This window comes from Lithobates pipiens, unplaced genomic scaffold (assembly GCF_037356315.1).
Source record: "Lithobates pipiens isolate NorthernLeopardFrog02 unplaced genomic scaffold, aLitPip1_a1.2 Scaffold_18, whole genome shotgun sequence".
Classification (NCBI taxonomy): domain Eukaryota; kingdom Metazoa; phylum Chordata; class Amphibia; order Anura; family Ranidae; genus Lithobates; species Lithobates pipiens.
The window spans coordinates 370,435,971-370,461,600 of NW_027507758.1; the positions used below are offsets into that span (position 1 = coordinate 370,435,971).

Below are 25,630 nucleotides of genomic sequence, written 5' to 3' on the forward strand. Positions count from 1 at the left end.
GATGTGGCAAGTGACATTCTGTAATGTTTGGCAAGTGGCAATCCGCAATGTGTGCCAAGTGACAATCCGTAATATGTGGCAGGCGTTGTGGCAAGTGACAATCCACAATGTGTGGCAGGGGATGTGGCAAGTGACAATCTGTAATGTGTGGCAGGCTACGTGGAAATCCACAATGTGTGGCAGGTGATGTGGCAAGTGACAATCCACAATGTGTGGCAAGTGACAATTTGCAATGTGTGGCAGGTGACGTGGCAAGTGACAATCCTTAATATGTGGCAGGTGACGTGGCAAGTGACAATCCGTAATATGTGGCAGGTGACGTGGCAAGTGACAATCCACAATGTGTGGCAGGTGACCTGGCAAGTGACAATCCACAATGTGTGGCAGGTGACGTGGCAAGTGACAATCCGTAATATGTGGCAGTGAACTTAGCAAGTGACAATCCACAATGTGTGGCAGATGACGTGGCAAGTGACAATCTGCAATGTGTGGCAGGTGACATGGCAAGTGACAATCCGTAATATGTGGCAGGCGACGTGGCAAGTGACAATCCACAATGTGTGGCAGGTGACCTGGCAAGTGACAATCCACAATGTGTGGCAAGTGACAATTTGCAATATGTGGCAGGTGACGTGGCAAGTGACAATCCATAATATGTGGCAGGTGACGTGGCAAGTGACAATCCGTAATATGTGGCAGTGAACGTGGCAAGTGAAAATCCACAATGTGTGGCAGGTGAGGTGGCAAGTGACAATCCACAATGTGTGGCAGGTGACTTGGCAAGTGACAATCTGTAATATGTGGCAGGTGACTTGGCAAGTGACAATCCACAATGTGTGGCAGGTGACGGGGCAAGTGACAATCTGTAATGTGTGGCAGGCTACGTGGCAAGTGGCAATCAGCAATGTGTGGCAGGTGACGTGGCAAGTGACAATCTGTAATATGTGGCAGGCGACATGGCAAGTGACACCCTCAGGGCTCCCACTGATTCTGCATTATGGTGAGTTGAACCATTTAATTTTATATTACAATGTAATAATAGAAATTATGCGCTTCAATCATCCTGACACCACAACAACCATGGTGCCGTAATGATTGAAGCGCCAATACCAGCCATTTCCCATATAAATTGCCCCAAAAAAAAACATTTTATAGAAGTGCCCCTCCCCAAGCTAGACTCTGGATCCACCCCTGCTTCTGAGTTGGGGTTTCCAGCGATGCCAGCGTAATGAGTGAATGAGATCTTATTGCATTGCCAGAAGAAGAGGATCATTACTGTATGTGGCTGTCATTAGACAATACAGACACTCTTAAGGCTGTGCTGGGAGGTGCAGCTATGGTGTACAGACAATTTCTGTCATAAAAAAGCCCTGATACTATAGATGGTTAATGAGAGGTAGTATGAAGTTGAGCTCTGACTGCCTAGTAATGAAAATTCCTGGTAAATCTGGGTATGGGTCAACTTGTAGCTAACTCCTCTTCTTCAGTGACATCTATGATTGTTGGTGAATGGCCCAGTGCAGTCAAATAGGCCACCTGTCCAGGTTAACTTGGATTCCTTGCTCCTGGTGGTGGAGAAGAACAGAGGTGGATTCAGGAAAAGGTATGTATGGTACTTTTGTTGGTGAAGAATGTTAATTAAACATGTTGCTTCTTCCTGCATGGACAAAGCACAGATTTTCTTTAAAAAAACACTTTACTATCATTCACGATTGTCTTATGCCTCGTACACATGGATTTTATGACAGAAATGTGTGATGACAGACTGTTGGCGGAAAATCTGACAGCGTGTATGCTCCATTGGACAATTGTCAGATTTTCCACGGACAAATGTTGGCTAGTAGGTTTTAAAATTTTCCACGGACAAATGTCTGTTATCAGATTTTCTGATCATGTGTGCACAAGTCAGTCAGACAAAATTCCAAAGTACAAACATGCATGCTCGGAAGCAAGAACAAGTCAGAAGCGGTCGGTCTTGTAAACTAGCGTTCAGAATGGAGAATTAACATTCGTGACGTGGCAAATTATGAAATCTCGAAATGCAGCGCATATTCTCTTCTTTAATGGGATAATAATGGAGCTTCTTTGCTGGTGACACTGATGGACTTATTGCAAATGAATTTTCAAAGGCTTTTTTTTTCTAGTGATATCAAGAATAATATTATTATGCTATTTTTAATTTTTTTTGGCAAGTTACCACAACACCATTATCCTATAGTTTTTAAGACCAAAGATACAACTATGTTGGTGTCCCTTGTCAATTTTACGTTGTATTTTTTTTTTGATGTAACTGTCTACTCCCAAACTGCCATTTGAAGTAAAACACATAGCCAAGTATTATTCTCCACAATTTTTTATTGTGTATTAAAAAAAGGAAACTAATAAAATTAGACATGCTATCTGCCAATAGACCTTAACCAAAAAGTGCATTCTATGCATCCAAAAATATAGAAAACCAAATAAAATCATTATTCAACCAAAACAATTATGTAAAAACAATAATAAATAACACGTTATCTCCTCTGATTCTGCAACATGTCTGGTTGATGAACGGCCGTTCAGAAATGAACTGAAAAGCATGAAATGAAAAGTGCAAAATGAAAAGTGCGAATCAACACTTGCCAAACTTCCACTAACACAAAATCAGCGTAGTACATCAGTACGTTTGTGTTTGTTGGCCGACAATTCCTTGCCATTTGTATGCAAGACAAGTTTGGACCAACGCCCTTTGAACAAAAGTCCACGATTTTGTTGTCCAACAATCCAATCGTGTGTATGAGGCTTTAAACCGTATGATAAACCCCCACATTTCATGGTTTGGCTGTATAAACATAAGCAAATGGTCCAAACTCTTATATATGTTTCAAGCTGTACCCCTTCCTCCACACCCAGCGTTTTTTTGCTCTATTCACAAAACCATTCGTTCATATATCTGGCAAAATAATAAACCAAGGATTAGCCAGTCCACCTTCTCTTTACCCAAGTGCTGAGGAGGAGTGGCTTTGCCTCACATCTCCTGGAATTCTCATGTGGCGTCCCTACTTCGCATTCTGGACTGGTACCATAGTAAATCATCTAAACTGTGAACATGTTGAGGATGCCTTACTTTCCCCTGAGATCACTTCTTTACTATGGACAGAACCCAGTCATGGGCCTCCAAGGGACCTTTTACTGACCCTTACTAGTGCCACCTTACATATCTGCGACAGGTATTTGCATAGGGGACTGCTCTCATCGAGATTGAGCCCCTTGACCCTCTTGTTTGGCAATGCTTCTTTTACCCCAGCCCTGTCTAGATCTGTATTTATTTCTTGGAGGAAAATGATAACCCTCTACTCTGCCGTGTCTTATCTGCTGGAAAACAGGTACCGCTTTCACAAATCTTTCCTGATTGCCATAATCCACAGAGTGCACACCTGGAATATACTCAGCTAAAACATTTCCTTAAACAGTACTCCTCCCTGGATACCCTGACTAGACCAACTACAGAATTTGAGTCATTGATCCTCCAGACATGACCACCCGCTTTTCCTGCTACATTAAATCTTAATACAGGAGTCCTATCCAAATTCACCTTTATATCAATCCAAATGGGAATAGGAATTAAATATACTGGCAGAGGAATTGAATTGGCCTAAAATATTTGCGCTTTCTTATAAGTTTTCAGCATCTTCTATTGCGCAATTACCATATACTTTCCAGGTGGTATTGCTGCCCTTCCAGTCTCCATAAAATTTACCCTACCATCCCTGACTTATGCTGGTGCTGTTTGCAAGCTCCTGGTACTAGGACTCATATTTGGGGCACTTGCCCAAGTCTTACCCATTTTTAGGAAAATATTTTGCAAATGTATGCTGACCTGGTTGGTGATACCCTCCCCAACCAACCCCAAATCACAGTATTATCCTTAATTCCGGGGTCCTATAAACAGATCAAAAAGAGTCTGATTAGATTAGCTCATTCTGTTATTGCCAGATATTGGCGCCAACACGACCCACCTTAGCCACTTGGGCTTGTGAAATGAACCAAATTGAATACTTGGAGAATATGGTAGCATGGAATGAAGACAAATACGACTCTCATAAAGTAAGTTGGTCTGTCTGGAATGATTTCCGTTATTCCTCTACCTTTGATGAGTTTACCTCTACCCTGCTGTAGAATGTTGGGTCATCCCGGGATCCTCTCATCAGCCTATGTTATCTTCTTGTCAGGAGAGCTAGTTGACCAGACTGTGTGGACTGCACAGAGACAACCAAAAACGCATATAAGGTGAACAGTAATGATATTTATTAGGACAGGTAATAAAATAAGAAAATACAAGCAGTGCACAACTAACCCAACAAACCTACCAACAACAACAATATATACAGTGAGGGACAGTACCAGAAACACTGATGTCAGCCAGGCCAGGGTCATACACAGCAGATCAGCAGAAGGACAAGGGATATTCCAGAAACATAAACGTTTAGCCAGGCCAAGGTCATACACAGGGAGATCAGTAGTAAGGGACAGGAAACCAACAGGACAGGGAGGGGATGAATAGAACTGAAGGGTCAGGGTACGGGTACAGGAACACAGTAAGGACCAGGCCAGGGTACGCTCTGGAACAAGTCTGATGCAGGCTCGGGTAACAGGCAGCGCTGTCAGAGCCCAAGGAGAGAGATACCAAGGCAAGCATATGAGGGCCTGCCGGGTATTTATAAGACTGCCAGTGATTAACCTCACGTAACAGCTGAGCACAGAAGGTGCTGTCTGCTGCACACTGCCGGAGTACACCCACTGGTAGACACCGGTACTATGGCCCAAGGATCCAACAGTGCCACCAACAGGTAAGTCCTCTTATTACAGGCCCTGGGTGTTAGAAGACACCCATTGGTGGACACTGGTACTGCGATCCAAGAGAACGACAGCGCCACCAACAGGCGAACCTTTTCATGACACTTCTGTTGCTTCTTTAGATATTCATGGCCTTTCTTCTCTTTCCCGTATTTTTAATTACTCATATATCAGTTTTGTTTTATTTTTTCTTCCCCTTCCCTCTCCCTATCCCCCCTCCCCTTTGTTTTTGTTCCTTGTTTTTTGCTGCTCCTGAATATACCCATTTTGCTGATCTGTCAAAATACTTACTTCCAGTGGTGCCACCACTATTAAAACCCTTGTCTCTGTATCTTGTTTGATCTTAAATATATTATGGAAATGTGGGATGCTTCCTAATCCATATGTAGTTGGCCTTCGTATTCTTGATATTTGTATTCTTGCTATTCACTACCTACAATTGCGAGCACTGCTATGATCAAGCTCCTCTGACCCATTTGTATTTACTGACATGCTATTGTTTTTGTAGATTTGTCTTGTTTTATTGTAATACCAATAAAAAAAAAGATATAAAAAAAAAAAGAAATCCTTTACTTTGCCCGTGTCCAAAGTTGCAAGTTTACTTTAGGGCACAGAGGATAATCCACAAAATCAATTAACTAGTTTGCGGCCTCATTTTTGGCATATTTTTTGTAATGATAAATAAAGTTACGATTTAAAGTGAAACTCCAGTTTTGTTGGAAGTAAGCATTCCCTTTACTGAGACAGGTAGACCACAATACTCTACTCGTCTGCCTCACAGAAGTAGCAGGAGTCAAAGGCTCAGATCTCCAATGGTTCACATCCTTCCTAGGAAATCATTCACAGACAGTGAAACTAGGAGAATTCTTCTCTGAATCCCAGGCAGTCACCTGCGGAGTTCCTCAAGGATCACCCTTGTCTCCAGTCCTCTTCAACATTTAGGGTCCTTTCACACGGGGCGGATCAGTTCTGATCCGCCCCGTGGATGTCCGTTTGCTCAGCGGGGATCACTCCGCCGATCCCCGCTGAGCAGGGAGATGACAGGTCTGTCTCTGCACACTGCGCAGGGACGGACCTGTCACAGCGCCGCTCTCCCCTATGGGAGATCGGATGACGACGGACCGCAGTGCCCGTCGTCATCCGATCCGATCCGCAGACGGATGGAAAAATAGCTTTTTCCTCCGTCACACTTTTTCGGATCGGAGCGGGTCGGATGTCAGCGGACATGTCACCGCTGACATCCGACGCTCCATAGAGCTCTATGGAGCACCCGTTCAGGTCCGCCTGAAAAACTGACAGGCGGGCCTGAACGGCACGTCGGTGTGAAAGAGGCCTTACATCCGCCCACTCCTCCAAATCAACAGATGTTCAGACCTCTGCTTCCACTCGTACGCTGACGACACGCAACTTTATTTCCATATCACTGGACAAAGAGATCACCACCAACAACTAGAAAATTGCCTCAATTTAATAGAAGACTGGATAACCACCAACTCCCTCAAACTCAACGAATCAAAGAAAGAGCTTCTTATCCTACACCCAATCATAATTCCGTAATCAAAACCTCCTGGACACCACCCGCCATCTTTGGGCAGACCATCTCCCCAAAGACCAAGGCCAAGAGTCTCTGGGTCATTTTGGACTCACAAATGTCAATGGATGCACAAATAGGAGCAGTAGTCAGTGGTTCTCACCATCTGCTACACTTGCTATGCAGACTCATCCCTTTTATCCCAAAGAATGACACAGCAGTGGTAGTTGGAACAATCATTAATTCACGACTGGACTACGCAAACTTGCTTTACATAGGATTACCACAATATCAACTTGCGCGATTACAACTTATCCAAAACATGGCGGCAAGGCTGATAACAGGAAAGATAACTCTGGCAATTAATCTCTCCTTCCCTGAGGAGCCTACATTGGCTAATCGTAAAGAATCGAATCACATTCAAGACCCTCTGCCTCACCCACAAATGCGTACATAGAGACGCTCCTCAATACCTAACTGAGAAAATAAATCATAACACACCAAACCGCAGTCTTCGACCAGCCAACAAAAACCTCCTCCCCGTGCCCAAATCGGGGTACAAATCTAAGGGGGGGTCGGAGATTCGCTGTTTAAGGACCTCGGCTATGGAATGCTCTACCAACCAACATCCGCCTGGAAGAAAACCACCTGGCCTTTAGGAAAAAACTCAAGACCTTCCTCTTCTAGCTGATGATCAACCAAGCTCTTCACAGGGCCTTGAGGCGATTCAGTTAGCGTTGTGCGCTATACAAATATCTCATTCATTCATTCAGGTCATCGAAGTACTTATGCTGAAATGTCATACTGAGAACAGTGGAACGTTCTGTCTTTTCAATAATCATATAATCATTTCCAGAGCTGTCATAGGAAACATTACGCATACCTGTAGATATGCAATTATCAGGCCAAAGATGAATCTCGGTCTGCAGTAGGCCTAAATCTGAAAAAAGGTAGATATAAAAAATATTAGTTAAAACAGTTAGTAATATTTTACACAAATCTGACAGATACGGTATACATCTTGATGGTCCTTGTTAGGCATATATTGTATATTGAGTATGCCCACCGTTAGAATACCTCCCTTCATCCACCCACTTCTATTGATGGGCATACATGCACCATTTTGTTTTTAACTGTGGTGGTGAAATCACCTCCGACAGCACTGGAGTCACGGCTTTATGTATCGTGGGAGCAAACGCTGTTGCTGTGAAGATAAATAAATCCATGCTGCAGCTGAATGGGGTACCTGAAAACAACTTTGCATTTGTTCAATAGATTTCAAGCTAAAGGCACCCTCGCTCTGATCATTCAGCCTATTACAAATCCAGACAAACAAGAGTGTGCAATGATTTCATGGTACTTTATTTTTTAAAGTAAAGATTTGTATTGCATGTAATTCAGGGTTTTCATTAATAAAAGCTTTACTTGGTGTTCTGACTTGTCATTCAGTGGCAAGAGAACTGGACAGTGGGGCAGTGAATGGAAGGTAAATAGAAGCACTGGATGGTGCCTGATATCCAGAAGATCTTTTACTTTGACAAAAATTTCACTCTGAACTTTTACATTACAACTACAGGACACAGTAGTGATGTAGCAGCTGGCTGGTAATACCACTGTGTACGGTGATCGACATTCTATCTCAAAACCCCTGGAAGTGCTGGATAGCAATGGTGCCTATAGCTCCGCAAGAGAATGAAGAATTGACCACTCATGGGACAAAAAAATGCTGGACATATTTTTTTACAGGGGGTTATGGTTCAAATCATTTATGCTAGTGACAGGGTCGCTTTAAATTTCTGTTTTTTCAAACTATGAAGACATGACAACTTCTATAAGTAAAAAAAAAAAAAAAATGCTAATGGTAGGACATAATTTGCACTTTTTCTAAAGTTTCTCCCATATCATTTGGTCCACCAAATGCTGTTTAGGTAAAGGTGGCTGATTGGCTTGCAGGAGCTTATGAGGTCAAACCTTAAGCCGCGTACACACGGGGCGGACTGTCTGGCCAACTTAGTCCGTCAGACAATCCGACGGACAGTCCGTCATACTTTCGAATGAACGGACTTGACCACACACACCACTTTTTGAGCGGACTAATACGGCGTACTAAGTCTGCCATACTATCCGCCCTACTTTTGAAATGAACGGACTCGCCCCCACACGCGGAGGAAAGTCCGTTCATTTCGAGCGCGTCTCCAGGTAGGCGGGGCCCGCGAAGGAGACGTCGCTGGCCCCGCCGCCTGGTATGGACTTAAAGGGGAACCCCAACGCCGGAAAAAAACGGCGTGGGGGTCCCCCCCAAGTCCACAACAGACCCTTGTCCGAGCACGCTACCCGGCCGGCCAGGAAAGGGGGGCGAGCGAGCGCCCCGCCTCCTGAGCCGTACCAGGCCGCGTGCCCTCAACATGGGGGGGTGCCTTGGGGAAGGGGGGGCCGCGCGGCCCCCCCACCCCAAAGCACCTTGTCCCCATGTTGATGAGGACAAGGGCCTCTTCCCGACAACCCTGGCCGTTGGTTGTCGGGGTCTGCGGGCGGGGGCTTATCGGAATCCGGGAGCCCCCTTTAATAAGGGGGCCCCCGGATACCGGCCCCCCACCCTATGTGAATGAGTATGGGGTACAATGTACCCCTACCCATTCACCTGTAAAATAAAAGTACCAAAAAAAACACAACACACGAGATAAAATACTTTATTGCACAGCTCCGGGGGTCTTCCGTCTTCGGGGGTCTTCTCGCCGTACTCCTCCGCTATCTTCTTGTAGCTCTTTTGCTAGCGGAGGAGTCCGGCTTTCTTCCTCGCCGCCGGCCTCTTCTCCCGACTTCGGGGGTCTTGTCCCCCTCTTCGGTTCTTCTGCCGGGCCACCGCGCCTTCTTATAGCTCTTTTACAGGCGGTGGCCCGGTCTTCTGTCGCCGCCGCCTTCCGTTCTTCTTCTTCTTCTCCAGGAGATGTTGCCTCGACGATCTCTCCGGCCGGAATGCCAGGGACGCACTGCGTGGCCACTTATATAGGGACAAGGGGCGGTGTCACATGGCTTTATGTCACATGGCTTTATGTCACATGGGTTGGTGTCACATGGTGATCCCGCCCCCTTACGATGTCATAGTCCCCATGTGACATCAACCAATGTGACCAACCCATGTGACATAAAGCCATGTGACACCGCCCCTTGTCCCTATATAAGTGGCCGCGCAGTGCGTCCCTGGCATTCCGGCCGGAGAGATCGTCGAGGCAACATCTCCTGGAGAAGAAGAAGAAGAAGAAGAAGAAGGGAAGGCGGCGGCGGCGACGGTGGCGACAGAAGACTGGGCCACCGCCTGTAAAAGAGCTATAAGAAGGCGCGGTGGCCCGGCAGAAGAACCGAAGAGGGGGACAAGACCCCCGAAGTCGGGAGAAGAGGCCGGCGGCGAGGAAGAAAGCCGGACTCCTCCGCTAGCAAAAGAGCTACAAGAAGATAGCGGAGGAGTCCGGCGAGAAGACCCCCGAAGCCGGAAGACCCCCGGAGCTGTGCAATAAAGTATTTTATCTCGTGTGTTGTGTTTTTTTTGGTACTTTTATTTTACAGGTGAATGGGTAGGGGTACATTGTACCCCATACTCATTCACATAGGGTGGGGGGCCGGTATCCGGGGGCCCCCTTATAAAAGGGGGCTCCCGGATTCTGATAAGCCCCCCGCCCGCAGACCCCGACAACCAACGGCCAGGGTTGTCGGGAAGAGGCCCTTGTCCTCATCAACATGGGGACAAGGTGCTTTGGGGTGGGGGGGCCGCGCGGCCCCCCCTTCCCCAAGGCACCCCCCCATGTTGAGGGCACGCGGCCTGGTACGGCTCAGGAGGGGGCGCACGCTCGCCCCCCTTTCCTGGCCGGCCGGGTAGCGTGCTCGGACAAGGGTCTGTTGTGGACTTGGGGGGGACCCCCACGCCGATTTTTTTCGGCGTTGGGGTTCCCCTTTAAGTCCATACCAGGCGGCGGGGTCAGCGACGTCTCCTTCGCGGGCCCCGCCTACCTGGATACCCGCTCGAAATGAGCAGACTTTTCTCCGGGCGGGAAAAGTCCGCTCATTTCAAAAGTACGGCGGACTGGCACACACACGGGCGGATTGTCCGCCGAAATGCGAGTCCGACGGACAGTATTACGGAAATTCCGAAATACTTAGTCCGCCAGACTGCACGCTGAAAAAGTCCGCTGAAGCCCACACACGAGCGGACTGTCCGCTGAAATGTGTTTCGGCGGACTAAGTAGGCCAGACAGTCCGCCCGTGTGTACGCGGCTTTAGGAGTTTTTTAAATTTGTATGCAATCAGGCAGGCCCTTGCACTACATGGTTTTGGTAAATCTGAAGGAAACAACATCAGCAGAAAATCTGATAGTGTGTATGGGGCTTAATAGAAAAGGCCAGGGTTTAGTAGTACTTTAACTAGAGGGAGTGTGCGTTTCCTGAGTTAGTGAGCTGTCATGTATTTACAAAAAGTAGTCTTCAGTAGTTTAGTAAAACACACAAACAATTCCAGCTAATTCCATAAATCCAACATGAGTGTAAAGAGAGAAACCTTGAGTTTTCAGTAGGAGCAGAGTATGAGCTTGGCTAGAATGAGCTCATTGATGGGATGGTGAGTGGTAATGGCCTCACCCCTCCCTGGCAGTGTGTGGGACTGGGAGGCAATGGGAGCAGCTCTCATCCAGGCCCTGCCCTCACATTCATTACACAGAGGCTATTTTGGGAAGCTTTATAAGTCACAAAGGATCCGAGCTGTTCCCTCCTTCTCCAGATATTCCCAAATCCTTTACAGGCACAGTCTCTCATGAATGTATTTGGCTTGGATGATTGCACAAAGAATGCTCACATCAGGAAGTATTTATTTTTATTTGTTTTCTTCTGTACAGTGCATATACAGCGTATATCACGGCCTTGTTTGTCAGCAGCCCTTTTTATACCATTGTCTGCCATCATATTCCTCATGCCTGTGTTTCCTGTGCCCCTCCTCCTCTTTGTTATCCTTTTCCACCCTTCCCCCTCCTCTGATTCTGTCTGTGTTCCCTCTCTTCTTGTCTCCCATTCCTCCTACTCATGCCTTATAATGTTTCTCCGCCTCAATGTAGCTTTCATCTTGCCCTCCCAGCCCCCCCATGCAGATACACTCATCCCACCATTTCTGATTCCCCAATCTGTCTCCCCGGTAACATTGACCCTGCAGCCCCTGAGGAGGCAGGCTGGGCAATGGGGACAAGGACAGTTGCTATAACAACCATCTGCCGTGACATCTCACCACTCCCCTGGCACCAGTTCCTGTGGAAATGCGCCCATCACGTCCCCTTCTCCTCCCTCCTTCCCATTAACCACTAATGCAGGCTTTAACCCATTCACCGACTCTGTGACCAGTGTTGGCGAAATCTGTCAACTGTGTGGAAACGTATCCTGTTTGTGGCATCCAGTATTTGTATTCTGATAATAGGGTACTTATTCTGTGTTAGAATATTTTAATTCACGGTATAGAAAAGAATAATAAGAATATTTTATTATCTAGAAATAATGCTTGTTCTAGTTCAGTCAATCTATTGCCTGTGTTAATCACTTGACCTCCGGAAGATTTACCCCCTTTCCTGACAAGGCCATTTTTTGCGATACATCACTGCGTTACTTTAACTGAAAATTGCTTGGTTGTGTGACACTGTACCCAAATAAAATGTATGTCCTTTTTCCCCCACAAATAGAGCATTCTTTTGGTTGTATTTGTTCACCTCTGCGATTTTTTATTTTTTTTGCGCTATAAACAAAAAAGGGGCACAATTTCGAAAAAAAACAAACAATATTTTTTCCTTTGCTATAAAACACATCCAATAAAAAAATAAATAAAAAAGTCGAATTTCCTTATCAATTTAGGCCAATATGTATTCTGCTACGTTTTTGGTTAAAAAAAAATTCCAATAAGCGTACATTGATTGGTTTGCGCAAAAGTTATAGCATCTACAAACTATGGGATATATTTATGGAATTTTTTTTTTTTTTTTTTACTAGTAATAGCAGCGATCCGCGACATAGTGGGACTGATATTGCGGCAGGCAAGTTGGACACTAACTGACATTTTTTAACACTTTTTGGGGACCAGTGACACTAATACAGTGATCAATGCTAAAAAATCTGCACTGGCAATGTACCAATGCCCCTGGCAGGGAAGGGGTTAACAGTGGCAATCAAAGGGTTAGCTGTGTGCCTAGCCGATGCTTGTGTACTGTATGGGAGGTGCTTTTACTAGGGGGAGACATTGATCCATGTTCCTGCTTTGTAGGAACATGGATCAATGCCCTTCCTACTGACAGAATGGAGAAACCGAAACAAAATATAATCAGCACAATATTCAAACTAAAATATTCAGTGCAACACAATGTTATACAAATCAAATGTCAATAGACTACAGCTAAGCTTAATGTGATTGCTGCCAACAGCTCTCAGAGTGTATCCACATGCGACTCTCAATTCAATACTAATATACAAAAACTGGTGTAGGGCAACCAATGTGAAGTGAAAAAAAAATTAAAATAAAGACCAAATATTGTAAAAATTCCACCATTGTGCTACTCTGAAGAAGCTCAACAGAGAGAGTAACGCGTACAGGTGTGAGGTGCCGCCATTCAGGACGCTTTTTCAGTTTTTATATCAATGTGAAGAGTTGATGATATGCATGGTTTTCACATACTTATGTGAGTATTTTAATCCCTGTGTACAGTTATAATAAATATTTGTAGCAGGGAGCAAGGTTTGCCTTTGTCATTTTATGGCCACACACAATTGATCGAGATCCCAGGAGGAGGTCAACGTGATCCAGGAGGAGGATTTATTTCCCGTGGCATTCTGAGACATAATACCAGGTCATTATCTGGAGGTGAGCAGGCATTTAAGCTAGAGGGGTTACTCACTGAAGTCATTGGATAATACAAATTAATAATTCTATCAACTATCACCTAGAGTTGCACAACAGTGGAGTTTTGACAATATTTGGACTTTATTGTTTTACTTCACTGGTTGCGCTACACCAGTTTTTGTTTATTAGAATCGCAAAATGGGTTGTTTAAATAGGCAGATTGCCATTCTGGCTCTCTGACTAATGATCAGCTCCCACTGTGTATATCCACAGTGGGAGCAGGTCGCCAATAGCGCCCATGCACACCCCAGACCCGGAAGTGCAAGATCACATACTAGGTATGTAATCCTGCGCAAGAGAGCTGCCTTGCCAATGTATATGTAAGTTATACAGTTGGCAAGCGGTTAAAGTGGCCTTAAGCCTTCTTAGCTCACGGATTCGTAAGCAGGATCCAACTGCTGCATACTTAAGTATAGGGATGGGCGAACGATTCGGCCCGAGCATAAGTTTGGGACAGTCTATGGAACATTAACAGGAAAAATCAAGTGTTCATTTTAAAGGCTTGTATGAAAGTTATTGTCATAAAAAGTGTTTGGAGACCCGGCAGTGCCGGGACAAGGCCATCCAGTGCCCAGGGCAAAGATGCCAAACTGTGCCCCCCTTTCCCTTAGGGTTAGGGTCAGGGTGCCCCCTACCCCTACAATAAACCATTGCGCCAGGGGCAGCCGCCCCTCCTGCCCACCCCTTGTCCCGGTCCTGAGACCCAGGTCCTGCCCCAGGGGACATGTATAAATTATTATTTTTATTTTTTTTAAATGCCCATTTTTTCGGGAGCAGTGATTTTTTTAACGCTTAAAGTGAAACAATAAAAATTATATTTTCCTTTAAATATCGTGCCTGGGGGTGTCTATAGTATGTCTGTAAAGTTGCTAATTTTTCCCGTGTTTAGAACAGTACCACAGCAAAATTTCTAAAGGAAAAATTGTCATTTAAAACTGATGAACTGTAATGAATTGTCGGGTCTTGGTAATATAGATAAAAATCATTGAAAAAAAGAGCATGGGATTCCCCCCAGTCCATTACCAGGCCCTTTGGATCTGGTATGAATATTAAGGGGAACCCACAAACAAAATGTATTAAAAAATTGTGTGGGGGTCCCCCTAAGATCAACACCAGTCCCTTCGGGTCTGATATGGAAATTAAGGGAAACCATGCGCCAAATTAAAAAAAATATGGCGTAGGGGTTCCCCTTAAAATCCATACCAGACCCTTATTCGAGCACGCAATCTGGCAGGCTGCAGGAAAAGAGGGGGGATGACAGAGCACCCCCACCTTCCTGAATTGTACCAGGCCACATGCCCTTAACATGGGGAAGGTGCTTTGCGGTAGCCCCCCAAAGCACCTTGCCCCCATGTTGATGGGAACAAGGGCCTCATCCCCACAACCCTTGCCCGATGGTTGTGGGGATATGGGGGCGGGGGGCTTATCGGAATCTGGAAGCCCCCTTTAACAAGGGGATCCCCAGATCCTGGCCCCCCCTGTGTGAATTGGTAATGGGGCACAATTACCCCTACCATGTCACAAAAAAAAGTGTCAAAATGGTAAAAAAAAGACAATAGCTAGTTTTTGACAATTCCTTTATTAATAATGTCTTCTTCTTCCTCCATCTTCTTCTGGTCTTCCTTCGGTTTTCTCCTTCTTCCTCCATCTTCCTCTGCTTCTTCCTCCCGTCTTCTGCTTCTTCCTACGGTCTTCTCCATCTTCCTCCAACATCTTCCTCCAGCTTCTTCTTCCCCGCTTCGTCCTCTGGACAAACTGCCCCAATGGGAGGCGCCCGCTGTGTGACACTTCTGTTCTTGTGACAGTTCTTATATAACTGAGGGTGGGGCCACCCAGTGACCCCGTCCCCCATTGACACACAGGGACTTCCCTATGGCTTTCCCATGGCGCCAGAGGGGATGGGGTCATCCGTTTACGTAAACGGGTGAATCCGCCCCCCCTGACACCATCGGAACAGAGGGGGAGCACTCTCTCATCCCCCTCTTTTCCTGCTGTCTTCCAGGTTGCGTGCTCATGTAAGGGCCTGGTATGGATTTTAGAGGGACCCCACACAATTTTTTATAAATTTTGGTTCGGGGTTCCCCTTAATATTCATACCAGACCCGAAGGACATACTAATGGACTGGGAGGGAATCCCATGCTCTTTTTTTCAATTATTTTTATCTATATTGCCGAGACCCGTCAATTCATTACAGCCACGATCAGTTTTAAATGACAATTTTTCCTTTAGAAAAGTCACTTTGCTGTGGGACTGTTCTAAACATGGGAAAAATGCACCACTTTACAGACACACTATAGACAACCCCCCGGGCACGATATTGAAAGGAAAATTTCATTTTTATTGTTTCACTTTACGTATTAAAAAAAAAAAAAAAAATCACTGCTCTCGAAAAAATGGGCATTTAAAAAAAAAAAAAATTGCATTGATACATGTCCCCTGGGACAGGACCCGGGTCCCCAAACACGTTTTATGACAATAACTTGCATATAAGCCTTTAAAATTAGCACTTTTGATTATTCATGTTCGTGTCCCATAGACTTTAACGGTGTTCGTGTGTTCTGCCGAATTTTTTACCTGTTTGGTATGTTCTGGTGTGAACCAAACCGGGGGGGTGTTCGACTCATCCCAACTTAGGTATAGTCTCTAAAGAGGAATTTCAACCTACCCAGTTAAAAGTAAATGTCAACTCTCTAAAAATTGTCCCTGTGTGATATCAACCACTTCCCGACTGGCTTGCGCCAATATACAGTGGCAGAATGGCATGGGTGTGCAAAACCACATAACCGTATGTCACTCTGTCATCGGCAGCTAGTGGCGCATGCGGGCTTGATGTATACTGGTGGCCCGCGATCATGGCACGAAGAGGCAGAACAGGGAGATGCCTATGTAAAAAAGGTATTTCCCTGTTCTGCTTAGCAACATGACAAGGATCTACTGCTCCCAGTGATCGGAAGCAGTGATCCCTGTCATGTTCTAGTGAGCCCACCCCCCCTACAGTTAGAACACACTGAGGAAACACACTTAACCCCTTGATCCCCTGCCAGTGACATTTACACATTAATCAGTACATTTGCATAGCATTTTTATATTGGCATTTATTATTTTATAGCATTTTTAATGGTCCCAAAATAGTGTCAAAAGTGTCCGATCTGTCTGCAGCAATGTCGCAATCATGATAAAAATCTCAGATCGCCGCCATTACTAATAAAAATGCAATAAATCTATTCTCTATTTTCTAGACGTGATGACCTTTGCGCAAACCAATCAATATGCGCTTATTGCAATTTTTTAACCAAAAATATGTAGAAGAATACATATTGGCTTAAACTGATGAAGAAATTTGTTTTTTATATATTTTTGGGGGATTTTTATTATAGCAAAAAGTAAAAAATATTGCTTTTTTTCAAAATTTACGCTTTTTTTTTTGTTTATAGCGCAAAAAATAAAAACCGCATTAGTGATCAAAAACCACCAAAAGAAAGCTCTATTTGTGGGAAAAAAAGGACTTCAATTTTGTTTGGGTACAACATCACACGACTGCGCAATTGTCATTTAAAGCGATGCAGGGCTGTATTGTAAAAAAAGTCTTGGTCAGGAAGGGGGTAAATCCTTCTGGGGCTGAAGTGGTTAAAAAAAAAAACCTAGTCCATGCAGTCAAGCGTTTTCTTCATTGCAACCAAGGTTCTCCTTGCACTGCTCTGCTTCTGTGCCACCATCTTGAACTCCTGTACCAGAAAATCTCACACATGCTCCGACGTGGCCACAGGTCTCTGCCAGATCCTATATACCTGACAGAGACCTGCCACATGTCTGCGCATATGCCAGATCCCATGCTGGAACACTTTTGTCTGGGAAGTATGATGTGGGCATCCCAGGAGGCAGCAGGCCTCTGCTGATTTTATCATCCAATCATGTAGAAGCAAAAATGCTGTTCTTTATTTTCCTTGCATGTCCCCCTCAGATCTACAGCGACTGCACTTCCAAGTGCACTTGTAGTGCAAAGTGGATTTGCTTTTAGTAAATAAACCCCACTATCACACCTTGAACACGCAGGCAGGGCTATGGGATAGTTTCTCTGCAAAGGTCTGCCCTGACCCACTATACTCACAGTAGTGGAGAAAGTAACAGTGAGGGATCACAGGCAAGGGAAGTATAGGGGACTGGTGGGAGGAGCTTTTACAGAGACACTGTGACAGTATCTCTTTAACCCTTTCAAGCTGGGGTAAGAGGCATAACAGTGGCTTATTGGTCATTTAATCAAGGTGATCAAGGCAATCAGCTTTTACAGTGATCACGTGATCGGGAGCCCACCTCACCAGCTGTCGATCATAAACCTTGACTGTGAGCTGTTGTGACAGTGCAGTCCCTGTGCTGAGGGCAATGAGTTTTCTACATCCACCTGCCAATAAACTTACATGGGGCTTCCGATCAGGTCTGCCTAAAAAGATGGGTTTTTGGAAAAGGGAAGCCTATTTGAAAAGACCCTTAAGCCAGCCATCGACTGTTTCAATAGCAGTCCGTTCAGCAGGGACCGGCCAAAATTCAAACCATGTATGGGCAGGCTGATTGTATCCAAGTTAATCGATCAATCAACTTGGGCACAACCAGCATATCTGATTTCTCATGTGATTATTAACAGCAGCTATAACCACTAGCAATAATCACTGTGTGTTCCCCAGGCAGGGATGGCTCCTCTTGACTCCTGCCGGGAGAACACAATAGCTCCAAGGGAGGGATTCCCCCATCAACACTGATGGTGTTGATAGGGTAACTGAGTGATTTTCTTCCCTGAAACCAGGAAAGAAAATCTGTCTATGGCCAGCTTTAGAGCCTTTAGGATAACAGTTGGTGGAGCATAGACAATGAAGTTGACAAAAGTCAGGTACAAGGAACAAAGTGAAATATAATTAAAAGGAAGCACAAAACAGATCTTACTGACTAATTAGGGTTATAGCAATTTTTGTGGTGTCTGCTCTTGGACAAAACTTTTACTTTCAAAAGTTTAAAATTAACTCCATGGGATACAGGTTTACTTTAAGAAGCCAAATATAAAATTCACACTAAAACACAGAATGTGTCCATATATAGAACCATAATGCTATATACATCTTCCCCAACTTATAGCACATGCAAATGCAAGGATAATAGATGTACATATACAGTGTGCTTGATGTCAGCATATATACAACTCTTCTCTTGTCCCTGTCAGTTATATGGGATCATTCACGTTTTCTAGCATGTTTTTTACACTTTTGCTATGTTAGTTCACTTTTTTTTTTTTTGACCACCCAGTACTCTATATAAGTGTAGCTTTTTTGTGATAAATATTAATACATTGTTTAAAGCAAGGCTCTTTTTGCCTCCTTGCTGAAATCTTACTCCCCTAGATCTACGCCTGTGTATCCTTTTTTTTACAAATTCTGATGTTCATGGTCTGGTCACAGGAGATGTTTGAGTTGATCCTTTCACAAATCCTGACCTAACTATTCTCTTTGCTGGAGTAGAAAGGAAACAATCCAATTATCACATAATTAGGCAAACACATTTGAAATCCTCTGCGTGTGACAAAGAGCAGTTCTGATGCTTGTGGCTTGGTCAAAAGACATGAGTGATTTTTTTTTTCACTGCTTGCTTTCAGATATCGGTCTGTATATAACAAACCTTAGGTTGGTCACAGATGGACAAGGATGATTTAAGAGGCAAAAAGTCACTCTGTTCTGCATATTTTACATCAGCAAGAGCCCACTATATTGTGTTACACAACAACAAATCCAAGCCCAATGAACAGAAGAGGAATATGCTTATTAAAAAGAACGATTGTTATCATTGTGATAAATCTTTGTGTAACCATGAAGAGGGCTTTTAAGAGCTCACTCAGGTCAATGGAGAGAAAGGGGTGAGGAGATAAGCAATACAAAAGAATCTGGGGTAGGTAGGCAACTGGCCAGCAGATCCACCTCATAGATACAAGACTATGGCCTGATCTGGTCAATAAAGAGAAAAGAGTGGGGATATGAGCACAACAGTAACTATTGCAGGAGATAGGCCAGCAGGTTCACCCAATAGATATGAGATTGCTGCTTGATATGGTAAACAGACATAGAACAGTGAATAGATAAGCAGTCCAATAACAAGTGGGGCAGATAGGGAACTGGCCAACAGGTTCACCTCACCGATGTGTGTAGGCAGGTGACCTACTGTAAATTTAGTTAGCACCCGGCTGCCCAGCCGTTTTCTGATGTGTTTGCTGGCTTTCCCTTGGGTCCAGCCTCCCTCCTGGGTTCTATAAAAGGGAATTGGTCCAGATCCTGAGGGAGACACATGCATATATGGATACATGCCAAGACTTGCTCAGACCTGTGGTCCACTCTGGAATGCTGATTTTCAGGAAGACCCCAAGGACATGGACTTCTCTGTTTGAGTATTTCCAAGTATGGACTTTTCCCAAAGAGGCTTTACATGTGCAGGTAACCTGGGGCAGCCACAGTTACGGTAGGTTAAGTTAGAAGAAAGATGTTATTGCTTGTTATACATGTTGTGCCAAGTTTAAAATAAAAGTTCATGCAACTGAGAGCCTGGTCTGAAGTTTTTGAAGGGGTGCATGTGAGGTCTTGGCATATTACTAAAGGACCTGGGTCCATAACAACCATATGGGGTATGTGTAATATTAATACGACAGAGGTTCACTCAGCAAGACGAGAAGGAAGAGGTAGTTGCCATAAGTAATTGTAAGAAAGAACAGCAACCAGTCATTGGCATGGTACCTGGTTAGGTAACCTGTTCTCTGGTAGCGGGGGGGGGTTGGTGCTTCGAATTGCTCTCTAGCTGTCTGTCTTTGTTGGTCACCAGGAGTGTGGACTAGTGTTATAGAGATCTATGGCCTGGTCACTAGTTATCCAGATGACGTCGCTCTGACGAAACGCGTAGGGCGTGGCCTAGGACGTGCACCTTACACTGCTATTCAAGCAGTAACGCCGGCGGAGTATATTTCACAGCGATCTATCTTTTTTGGAATTTGTGAGTAAAACTGTTTTTAATAAACATAGTACGTTTTTACAACAATATTGCACCATGGTTGTACTTCTGTTTCCCTTCATGTACAAACGCTAAACGGACCATTCACGGAAGGAAGAGTGTAAAATATCCCCACAGCACAGCGGTGGCAGAGCTTCGAGAGAGCTGCACAGTGGCTCATACTGTGACTGCTTGGTTAACCCATTGAGGGTTTAATGTCTGGTGAGCGCATATATACATTTTTTCTCTAACACAGAGTGGCGCACCGGAGAGGAATTTAACCCTTGTTTTCACCAGTCACCTTGCTTCACCTTCCTATCTAATAAAAGTCTTATGCGTTTTTTCAGCAACTAGATGATGCGACTTTGAACAAATATTGTTATTTTTTTGGACATTATAACACATTTTGGATTGGACATTATATGATTTTTTTGATTTTTTTGATGTTTTCACTTGGTATTTTCACAATGTCCTTTTGATTGTCACTTTTTAGAATATAAGTATTGGCTCATTTACGTGAGCTAAAGCACTTTTTGTCAAAGCACCTACATCTTTAGTTGTGATAGATTAGTTGTAATTTTTATCATATCATTTACCACACTTGTGCATAGTCATTATTTTTTACCACACTTGTGCATAGTTACTATGTAGGATAACGGATACACATTTCCATTTACATATAGCTTTAATATCACGTATACAGTGTATTGGTGAAATTCCCACATTGGGCTTCATTTTATGTAATTTGCAGAGTATTAGCATTTTTAGTACACCATTTAGGTTTTAGCGCCAAAGCTTATTTTACTTTTCACATTTCTAATCTATTCCCATCTAGAGGGATAGGTTTCAAGCACAGGCAGCTTTAACCCTTCACAGTTCACTTTATTATAATCATTTTAACATTTACTTATTTAAACTTGTCTAGCAAACGGGTAAATTTGTCCATAGCGCAATCTTATCTTTTCTTTTTACTAGTTATAGGAAGAGAAGAGTGAGAGCACACAAGGTCCACGCTGTTTGTTCAGCAGAACCCCATTCTGTACCTTGAAGTGAGGTACCCTGAGTGGGCAGTGGCTCAGCCTGTCATTTCAAATGCAACACAAACATGAGTACAAGTGTGTAGGACACAGAACAAAGCTGCTGATGGAGAAACTCCATACTTTGGGTACTGCACACATATGGCTCATCCCTGAATTTGGAGGCCTTAATGCTTGATGCTTCACATGACCGTGGCTTCCGCCTAGTCCCTAGCATTGATGAGCACACCTTCGGATGAAGTGTTACCCCATGTGCAAGGGTTAGTGACCTTGTTCAATGCCTGATGTAACCTAAAGAACCCCTGGGGGTGTGTAACTCGGAATAGCCACCATGGGTACACCGCCGGACTGCTCCGTGTCCGTCATGAAACTCTCTGCATGTGAGATTGTTGCCTGATATGGTCAATAGAGAGAAAAGGGTGAGGAGATGAGCAGTAGCATAGCATTTTTTTGTAGGTAGGTAACTGGCTAGCAGGTCACAGATATGAGCTTGTAGAAAACAAGATGAGGTCTGGTGTCACCAGTAACACACCTCCATCCCTGTAATATGCAACAAAAAAAGAGAAAATTTCGCCCTGGGACTTTAGATGAGGTGAGCACCACTAAGCCAATAAAAGTAACAAGAGTAAGTACAATATATGTTTTTATTCAGTAAAAGTATTATAAGCATTATTGTCATCAAAAAAAGCCACATAGTACAAGGTACATAAAACTGGGTTGAATAAAATTGGTAGTAGTAGTACAATTGTGTATAAACAATCACATAACATAACATACAAACATCAGGTGTACCCGACATGTTTTGCAAGTCCCAGCTCGCTCTTTAGGGGTAGATGTGTATGAATTGTACCTAAGGTGAAAGGATACAGTTTGGTATATGGCATGATACTTGGTATTTTAAGGCAGAGGGTTAGAGGGGCCTAATAAGTAGAGGCCCCATACTCACCACTACACATAGCCGAGCCAACGTATGTGAAGCCTCCAGACAGTGGCAGCAAGTGTATCGCCAGGGAGCTGAGGAGGCAGAGCCAGAAGAAACCCCCATTCTATGCGATGCTTTCCCTCCAATCTGCCCTGTGTGTGGTTTCTTCTGGCTCTGCCTCCTCAGCTCCCTGGCGATACACTTGCTGCCACTGTCTGGAGGATTCACATATACGTTGGCTCGGCTATGTGTAGTGGTGAGTATGGGGCCTCTACTTATTAGGCCCCCTCTAACCCTCTGCCTTAAAATACCAAGTATCATGCCATATACCAAACTGTATCCTTTCGTCTTAGGTACAATTCATACACATCTACCCCTGAAGAGCGAGCTGGGACTCGCGAAACATGTCGGGTACACCCGATGTTTGTATGTTATGTTATGTGATTGTTCATACTACTACTACCAATTTTATTCAACCCAGTTTTATGTACCTTGTACTATGTGGCTTTCTTTGATGACAATAATACTTGTAATACTTTTACTGAATAAAAACATATACTGTACTTACTCTTGTTACTTTTATTGGCTTAGTGGTGCTCACCTCATCTAAAGTCCCAGGGCGAAATTTTCTCTTTTTTTGTTGCAGATATGAGATTGTTGCCCGACCTAGCCAAAAACAGTTGGGCATGTCTTTGTAGGTGTGTGCATAGCTGTGTATAATTTAAATGTTTAGCAGTTGAGCAGCCAGCATTTATAGTGTAAGCACACTGTCTCTAAAGAGAACTCAGAAAGAACAACTGGATCAACTCTGAAGCTGTCATTTCTTTTATTAGTCCACCACGAAAATTAGATGTTGAGCTCAGTTTTCAGGGACATTGTCTGGAACAGCTTCCTGTAAGATAGATAACAGGCTGGACCTTGTATATCCAGACAGCACCACTGGAAATAGGACAATGTGAACAGGCTACTTTTGGAGCCAGACAGCAAGGAGACACATGGGTGGAGCGATGGAATGATATGACCACAGACTAGAAAAACTCCTCTGTGAAACTGAATGCAGTTATTGCAAAATACATTTCAGCACAACGTTGTGCGTGTGCTTGATTTGCAATTTATGCCTAAACATTTTGCCCTTCACAACAACAAAGGCAAGCTAAAAGTAAAAATCTTTCAAGTGTGCATATGCTATTTTTAAAAGCTAGATTGCTTATGCTAAGCAGAAATGGAGGTTGTGAGACTCAGAGAAGTTTCTTTTGCATGTGGAAACATCTTGAAGGAAGAAGGAAAAATGTATTTTTCTTGCTGCCACAGCTTGCCTGGACTTGACAGTGTTTACATTGTGCTGCATTCCAGTGGCTCTGTGGTAATTGGCATACTCTGGCCTGGCCATAGAGTGAGTGACAGCTGCCTGAAATAAGATTTAGTCACCCTGCTGTCCTAGGCACACCTAAAAGATGATGCCTTTTGTAAATCTCTGCCTCTTTTGTCATGATTATTTTAGTAAAAACGAATCATACAATTTTCTGTTTGAAAAAGCAGGTTGTTTATGTTCTCATGAGCAGGGCACTTCTAAACCTCCTATATTGTCAGGCAATCTTATGCTATAAAAATCCTGTACAGTATATTAACAAATTAATATTAATAATTCTTTAGCAGTATAGACTGTCAAAGAAGAGGGAACAAGAGAGAATTTCACATGAACGAAAAAAAGATTCTTCTGATTTCTCTCGTCATACCATTTCGCCCACTTCCCCTTGCAGTTCTCGTTTTATTTAGTAAAAAAAAAAATATATATATATCAGAAGAGGCAAACAAAATATGGAAAGTACAGTCTGTAAATGTTGAGGCTTGGGGCTGCCCTATCTATCCCAAGCATTGGCTTATGTGCGATTATTCTAAATACAGATAGACCTGTAGGGCATAATGCCGACAGCCATGTGCATGGCAAGTAGAGATATTCTCTGAGCTCACCTCTATCTGAACTTCACAGTTGTGCTATTTTTTAGTGCAGTCATCTGCAGGCTGGGTCATTCACGCCCTGCATGAAAACATGCTGGTGCTATCAGTGCCCTTATATGGACGCATAGCCATATAAAGACAATGACATTCACCAAATGTCACTAAATTCACACAGACGATTGGATTAACCGCTTCAGCCCCCAAAGATTTTACCCCCTTCCTGACCAGAGCATTTTATTTCGATTCGGCACTGCGTGGCTTTAACTGACAATTGCGCGGTCGTGCGACGTGGCTCCCAAATAAAATTGACGTCCTTTTTTTCCCACTAATAGAGCTTTCTTTTGGTGGTATTTGATCACCTCTGCGGTTTTTATTTTTTGCGCTATAAACAAAAAAAGCGAAAATTTTGAAAAAAAGCAATATTTTTTACTTTTTGCTATAATAAATATCCCCCAAAAATATATATAAAACAACATTTTCCTCAGTTTAGGCTGATATACATTCTTCCACATATGTTTGGTAAAAAAAAAAAAAAGAATCGCAATAAGCATATACTGATTGGTTTGTGCAAAAGTTATAGCGTCTACAAAATAGGCGATAGTTTTATGGCATTTTTGTTGTTATTTTTTCATTATTAGTAATGGCGGCAATCTGCAATTTTTATTGTGACTGGGAAATTATGGTGGACATTTTTTACACTATTTTGGGACCATTGTCAGTTATACAGCGATCAGTGCTATAAAAATGCACTGATTACTGTGTAAATGACACTGACAGGGAAGGAGTTAAACGCTAGGGGGCGATCAAGGGGTTAAGTGTGTCCTAGGGAGTGATTCTAACTGTGGGGGGGCTTCCACTCACATGACAGCGATCACTGCTCCCGATAACAGGGAGCAGTGATCTCTGTCATGTCACTAGGCAGAACGGGGAAAAGCCTTGTTTACATAGGCATCTCCTCGTTCTGCGGCTCCGTGATACGATCGCCGGGACACATCAAGTCCGCGTGTCCCACAGGCACGGTCACGTTGTACATGGCAGGCGTGTGTGTGATTGCTAGCCCTGCCAATTACAGGGGACATACAGGTATGCCCATTTGCCCACCGCTGCCATTGTGCCCATGTATATCGGTGTGCAGCGGTCAGCAAGTGGTTAAAAAAGAGCACGACTTTAAAGTTAAGATAGAGTTGCGTTTGTAGGATGCCCAAGCTTATCTCTAATGGCATATATTTTAAAGCAGAATTAAACCCCATAGCAAAAATGTATTGTATTGCAGCTTACCAATCCTTAGATGTGGTGGCTGAATCAGTTTTCTTTTCTTTGTCTTTTTTCCCTCAGTTTTCCCCTGGTGGTGTCTGGCCAGTAACACACCTTGGAGGAATGAGCACAGGAGGCACAGCAGACAGCAGCATTGA

At 43.9% G+C, this 25,630-nt stretch overlaps 1 long non-coding RNA gene across 1 annotated transcript; it reads right to left on the bottom strand.

The window, feature by feature from the left end:
• Positions 1 to 2,372: 2,372 nt before the first annotated feature.
• Positions 2,373 to 25,630, bottom strand: LOC143988243 (uncharacterized). The gene is made up of 3 exons (XR_013276804.1): positions 25,497 to 25,630; positions 7,251 to 7,307; positions 2,373 to 4,238 (listed from the first exon to the last, which is right to left on the bottom strand). It is a non-coding gene; the product is annotated as an uncharacterized LOC143988243 (long non-coding RNA).